We start from the raw sequence: 7566 nt of genomic DNA, 5'->3' as shown, positions 1-7566 counted from the left end.
TTTACGCCGGATTATACGGTGTGGACATTTCATGGTGAGTCTGCCCAACATGATCGAGCTGAGGTGGATCGTCGTCGCACCGACGAGCATGGTACCGGGATAGAAAACATGGTGCAAGACTATGATGATGCTCGGGATCCGGACGAGGAGATGGAGGAATCTACAAAGGACTTCAATGAAATGTTGGAGTCTTCAAAACGTCCGCTCCACGAGCACATTGAGCTTTGTCAGTTGGATGCCATCTCACAAGTAATGGCTCTGAAGGCTCAGTTCAACTTGGGCAGAGAATGCTATGACGCAATTATGACAGTATTTGGACGCTTTCTACCCAAAGGCCATGTAATGCCTGAAAACCTGTACCAGTCGGACAAAATCCTCCGTGCACTGAAGATGCCCTATGAGAAGATACATGCCTATGAGAAAGGATGTGCCTTATTTAGGATTGACTATGCGGACTTGAACTATTGTCCCATTTGCAAGTCTTCCAGGTATATTGTGGTAGACAACGGTATGGGTGAGAAGACACAAACCAAAATCCCCGTTAGTGTTCTTCGGTATATGCCAATCGTACCAAGACTTCAACGTCTTTTCATGGTCGAAGAGACGACCAGACAGATGACATGGCACAAAACAGGCAAAAGAACCGAACTAGATGCAGATGGGAATCTGATGATGGTACACACATCGGATGGTGTTGCGTGGAAAAAGTTTGATGAATTACATGCTGACAAAGCGGTAGATCCGAGGCATCCTCGAGTCGGCATCAGCACGGATGGGTTCAGTGTGTTTGGTATGACGGCAGCTCAATACAGTTGTTGACCCGTATTTGTCTTTCCACTCAATCTCCCCCCCAGACAGATTATGCAAAGAAAGAATATTTTCCTGACGTTGATAATTCTAGGGCCCAACTATCTGGGGAAAAATATGAATGTGTACATGCAGACGCTTAAGGACGAATTGCAAGAAGCCTGGGATAATGGGTTCAAGACATACGACGCCTTTAGCAAACGGAACTTCATAATGCGTGTCTGGTACATGTACTCTACGCATGACTTGCCGGCGTATGCGCTATTCGTTGGTTGGTGTGTGCATGGAAGGTTCCCATGCCCCACATGCAAGGGGGCTCTTGAGTTTTGTTGGCTTTAGGCCGGTCGCAGGTTTTCTTGCATCGACATGCATAGATAGTTCCTGGATCCTCGCCATAAGTTCAGGAAAGACAAGAAGAACTTCATCAGGGGTAGAGTTGTCAAAAACTCTGCACCACCTGCATTGACAGGCCAACAGACCCTGGATCAGTTAAACGCTCTCGAGCCAGATCCACAACGTCCAGGGTACTTCAAGGGGTATAATACTAAGCACGCGTGGACTCACAAAACATGCTTATGGGATCTGCCTTACTTCAAAGACCTCCTTTTCCCACACAACATCGACGTGATGCACACTGAGAAGAATATCGCCGAGGCACTTTTTGGTACATTGTTCGGCATAGATGGGAAGTCAAAGGATAATACTAAGGCTAGAGTCGATCTGGAGGCGCTATGTGATATGCCGTTACAAAACATGAAAGAACCGAAAGGAAAGCAGAACTGGACGAAGCCAAAGGCATGGTTCAATCTTGGAAGGCCAGCTATGAGGGAAATTATCATGTGGGTGCAACAGCAGTTGATGTTCCCCGATGGGTATGCAACGAATCTAAAGAGGGGAGCGAATCTTGATAAACTGAAGATATTTGGTCTCAAGAGTCATGATTGGCACATATGGATTGATCGGGTAATGCCGGTGATGTTGCGTGGCTTCATCCCTGCGGATGAATGGCTAGTACTGGGAGAACTCAGCTATTTCTTCCATGTTCTTTGTGCGAAAGAACTATCGCCTGGCGTGCTAGAAGAAATGGAAGAGTTGGCGCCGGAGTTGATCTGCAAGTTAGAGAAGATCTTTCCACCGGGCTTCTTTAATCCAATGCAGCATTTGATTTTGCATCTCCCGACCGAGGCAAGATTGGGGGGGCCGTGCAAAATTGTTTGTGCTACCCAACTGAGAGGATGCAGAAGACGCTTCGAGAAAAATGTAAAAATAAACGTAGAATTGAAGCATCGATGGCTGAGGCATTCATCACAGAGGAGGCGGCAAACTTCGTAACAGCGCACTACGAAGCCAAAAATCGTCATTTGCATAATCCGAAGCCTCGGTACAATGCTGATGACCCTAAAAAGGGTGGATCCAACCTCAGCCTATTCAAAGGGAATCTCGCACCAGCTAGTGTTTCACATCCAGTATCTTTGGATAACGAAGAATGGCGGACCATTTCGTTGTATATCTTCAACAACCTGATAGAAGTGCGGCCGTACATTGAGTAAGTTCTCGGTACATTGTTTCGCAACTTCTATTTCCTTTGAACTGCTCTTATTCCTGGATATGTCATACAGTCGATACATCACCATATTCTCGTATGGAGCGGAGATCCAAAAGGATTCCGTCAAAGAGTATGAGCTTCTCGCAAAGCAAGGTGGCGGCTATCCCAGTTTCATCTCTTGGTTCAAACAAACGGTAATTTCTATTAGACAATTTCATTTCATTCGCTAATTTGTGCATAATGCAACAATCCTTTCATATTAAACTTGTAGGCTAATTCAGAGTCTATGGACGCCAAATTGAGACAAGTCGCTAATGGTTTTGACTATAAGGTCCGTTCATTTGACAAGTACAACATCAATGGGTATCGCTTTCGTACCTATGGCAAAGAGCTATCTATGGCCGACCGAAAGTCTACAGATTGTTGTGTATCTGCTATCGGCGAAGGAGGTACCGGGTATTATGGGAGAGTTGAAGCAATTTATGAACTTCTGTTCTATGGTGAAAACCCACCGAATGTCGTAGTCTTCAAATGTTATTGGTTTCAGTCGAAGGAGACTAGAAGGACTCATGAACATATAGGGCTAGTTGAAATCAACCAAAGCACCCATTTAGATTTTCCTGATGTCTATATTACGGCTCAACAGGCGACCCAAGTATTCTATCTACTGTGGGCCTGCCAAACTAATCCAAATCTGAAAGGTTGGGCTGTCATTTATGAAGTGACGCCACGTGCTAGACATTCTCCCCCAAAGGAAGAGGATTATGAACCTCACATTAACCCAGACACATATGAAGGAGAATTCTTCCAAGAGACACGTCTTTCCAAAAAGCGTTTCAAGAACCGCTATACTTCACCCCAAAACATTGAAGTAGACAGCGACAATGAATCCGACATCACCCCAGAGGAGGAACAAGAAGAGCCAGAACAAGAAGAGGTTACTGCTGCGGATGACCTGTCAATGCTTGACCGATAACGTCAAGGTGGCCTTGCACATGTTGATGCCAATGAACCCTATGAGCCCATCATTGATTATAGTGATAATGATGATTATGCATTTATTGATGATACTGATCGAGATTATTAGTAGTGTCAGGTATTCAATTTTTTTATGTTGTACTTGATGATGATACACTTAAGTGATATACATATTATTATTCATGTCGGTACTTTTTTATGTTGTACTAATTTCGTTTATTCTTTGTCATGGCAGGTGTTGAAAGATGGTGGGCGCTGGTCGGGAGCGCGCCGAGGCCCCTTCTTCGTCGGCGCATGGTGCGAGGTCTTCCATTCCACACGCACCTCTCCGTCGAGCGTTGCTGGATAGTATGGCGACACCGCCGGGCCCTTCTTCGTCGACCGCGGTGCCCAGCAGGGGACGAGGTAAGAAGAAGAGAGGAGGTGGAGCATGTGGTCGCGGGAGAGGAGGTAGGGTGACTCTTACGGCGCCTTCCTTGCCGCCACCCCCAGCTGTTTCACCCGAGCACGTGACTGCTAGGGTGGACTCGTCTGAGGAGGAGGCTGCACGGACTCCGGTCCACGAGCCTCCGGTCCACGGGTCTTCGGCCCACGAGCCTCGAGTCGACGGGCCTTCGGCCCACGAGACTTGGGCCCACGAGACCCCGGAGGAGCACACGTCTGGATGGGGTAACTGGTCGGGTCAGCCTGAGGAGCCGAGTGGCCATGCTGATGATGGCGGGGAGCCGACTGATGAGGAGGGGGGGAGGGGGCAACGTCTACCAGCGTGGTGCTACACGGCTCCCGTCCGTGCCGTCGACCCGCGAGCAGAGGTGGTTGATTTTCCCTGATGGGGAGAGGTAAGTGCATTTAATCTTTTTGTACCTTCTGCATTCACGTTTCTTCAAATAACTGATGTGTTGGCCTTGTCATGCTGCAGGGGTTGGGACCACCATGAAAGTGTCCGCCGGCCCAACTCCATCCTTGGAGTTCTGATTCGGCAAAACTTCCCGGGGTTTGTCACATTGCCTGGTGAGGGTCGGCTTCCAGAGGTTGGATTGACTTGGGAGCACTACTTGGCTGCCCCGGCCCCGCCGGGTGAGATTATGGACGGTGTCTTGTGCAAGACGAGGGCAGACATGGTGATCAGAAAGTTCTGGGTAATTGCTCCTTTACACAATTAAAAATCTTCAACTAGCTAGTTATTAATTGTACTAATCAATATTGTCTCATTTGATTGCAGACATTCTACAGATGTTATCCACAAGGAGTGCAAGCGCCTACTTCAGAATTTACGGCATGAGGTTCGGGTGCAGGCTGTTCGAGACTACTACGCCGGGCATGGTATCAAGAAGCCCAAGCATGAGTGCCACGATAAGTTCTTGAGTAAGGAGAAGTACATGAAGGTAATTCTTAAGGGCTTGTACTTACTTCCTTCATTTAGTAATTCATAGCCGTAGCGCTCAAGTTTCTATTTGCTAACTTAGGCCCCTCCGAGATGGTGTGTGGATCGGATGGATTGTTGGGAGGTGTTGGTCAATGCGTGGTGCTCAAAGGAATGGCTGGCCACCCACAAAGAGGCCAAGGACAAACGTGCCCAAATGCAAGGTGTGCCACACAACCAAGGCAGCTCCAACTTATTTCAGTACGGGCGGAACTGGGTATGTGGTTTGCTTCATGATTCATGCAATTCATTCATCATGCTAGCTTTAGCCCTTTAATTACTAATTTACTTTGTTTCTCTCTTTCAGGCACGCTACAATAAAGCGGATAAGGTGCCAGAGGTGTACGACCTGTATGCCATGGCCCACACTGGCCCTTACAAGAAAGTCAAGGCATTCTCTACGTCTGACCTCGATGATCCAAAGAACTTCACCAACATCTCCGCCCACGACAAGCTCGTGCAATATAGAGATCAGGGGAAGGCGAGGAAAGGGGAGGACTTTAACCCGAGCCAGGGTCCCATTGATACAGAGCTACTGATGATATCTGGTGGCGGGAGGTCCCATGGCTCCATAGCCATGGGAGATGGACTTATCTGTTGTCCTAGCACTCTCCCGGAGATCAAGGCGCGCCAGTCGAGCTCCGCTCCTGAGATAAGGCCTCGTGAATGGCCAGTCCAACTCGCCTTCAAGGTTAGTTATACATACTCAGCTATCTTTCTCCATTACATTGTGTGCGCTTCCATCAATGATTACAAATGGTCATGTGAGTGGTGTTGAAGGCTGCTATACAGAGTGAGAGAGATAGAACAGAGAAACTTCTGGCGGAGGCGGCGGAGAGGTAGCGGGAGTTGGAGGAGAGGACGACAAAGATGTTGGAGGAGGAGAGGGCACGGAATGACATGCAGGCAAGGGCCATGTACGATCTCCTTGTGGTAAGTTTCTTCTGCAGATTACTTGCTAGTCTTAACATTTGAGTCTCATTACTAACTAGTATGACTCTGTTGTGAAAACCAAATGTGCAGTCTGTGTGCGAGAAGTCTGGTCAGACCGCTCCGCCGATGCCAGTGATTGCTCCTGGGAGCACGGTGAGTTTAATTTGAATGGACATTACTTGCTAGTGTTAACATTTGAGTGTCATAATGCTAATGAGACATCGGAAATGATCTTTGGTGCAGCTTAACTCCAGAAACGCATCGCACGATCCTTCTCCAGCTACCGGCGTGAGCCAGCCCGCTCCTACACCTCCATGATCATGGTAAGTTTCTCTAGTGTTTTGCTTAACAAATGCATAAAGACCTAGACTTAGCTTTATTTCCTCCAATATGCTTACCATAATGACCTAGAGTTAGCTTCTTTTCCTCCAAAATGACTTAATAAGCTTACTGACCTCATAAACCATCCATTTTACCTAAGTTAGCTCTAAAATGATATGTACTTAGCTTACTTATGTCAAAAATTGCATAATTAACTTAGTTAGCTCATAAACGATCCATTTTACCTAAGTTAGCTCTAAAATGGCTCATTTTACCTTAGTTAGCTTATAAGTGATCCAATTTATCCAAGTTAGCTCTAAAAAGACCCATTTTACGTAGATTAGCTCCTAAATGATCCATTTTACCTACGTTAGCTTTAAAATGACCCATTTCACCTAGGTTAGCTCCAAAATGACCCATTTCACCTAGGTTAGCTCCAAAATGACCCATCTTACCTAGGTTAGCTTATAAATGATCCAGTTTATCCAAGTTAGCTCTAAAATGACCCAATTTACCTAGAGTAGCTCCTAAACGATCCATTTCACCTAAGTTAGCTAAAAACGATCCATTTCACCTAAATTAGCTCTTAAATGATTCATTTCACCTAAGTTAGCTCAAAAACGATCCATTTCACCTTAGTTAGGTCAAAAACGTGGCATTTCACCTTAGTTAGCTCATAAACGACCCATTTCAACTAAGTTAGCTCATAAATGATCCATTTTACCTAAGTTAGCTAAAAAACGATCCATTTCACCTCAGTTAGCTCAAAAACGATTCATTTCACCTTAGTTAGCTCATAAACGACCCATTTCAACTAAGTTAGCTCATAAATGATCCATTTCACCTAAGTTAGCTCATAAATGATCCATTTCACCTAAGTTAGCTCAAAAAAGATCCATTTCACCTTAGTTAGCTCAAAAACGATCCATTTCACCTTAGTTAGCTCAAAAACGATCCATTTCACCTTAGTTAGCTCAAAAACGGTCCATTTCACCTTAGTTAGCTCAAAAACGATGCCCTTCACCTTAGTTAGCTCATAAACGACCCATTTCAACTAAGTTAGCTCATAAATGATCCATTTCAACTAAGTTAGCTCATAAACAACCCATTTCAACTTAGTTAGCTCATATATGATCCATTTCACCTAAGTTAGCTCATAAATGACATATACTTCTTGTTCTAGTCTTCTTCTTGTTCTATTCACCTATTTCTAACTTTCTTATTTACCATTTTGTAGATTTCACTCACTTCATGGAAGCTAGCTTGCTATGATGGAGTGCTTGCTTTTTCTTTGCTAAAACTTTGCAATGTATCTAGCTTGCTATGTTGATGAAACTTTGCTATGTAATATGTATATGGAACAATGTGTATGGATGGAACTTGATGGAACTTGCTATGTTGATGAAACTTTGCTATGTAATATGTATATGGAATTATGTGCTGGATATGTGATATGTTTGATGTTAAATATATCTATATATGTCATATATATTTTCTGTGAAAATTGTTGGATTAAAAAAACCAGAAAAAAGAGACAATATGCAGGCTCTTTGCCGTG

This window comes from Triticum aestivum, chromosome 7A (assembly GCF_018294505.1).
Source record: "Triticum aestivum cultivar Chinese Spring chromosome 7A, IWGSC CS RefSeq v2.1, whole genome shotgun sequence".
Lineage (NCBI taxonomy): Eukaryota > Viridiplantae > Streptophyta > Magnoliopsida > Poales > Poaceae > Triticum > Triticum aestivum.
The sequence above is the reverse complement of the archived record's forward strand: the minus strand, read 5'-3'. Positions refer to the sequence as shown.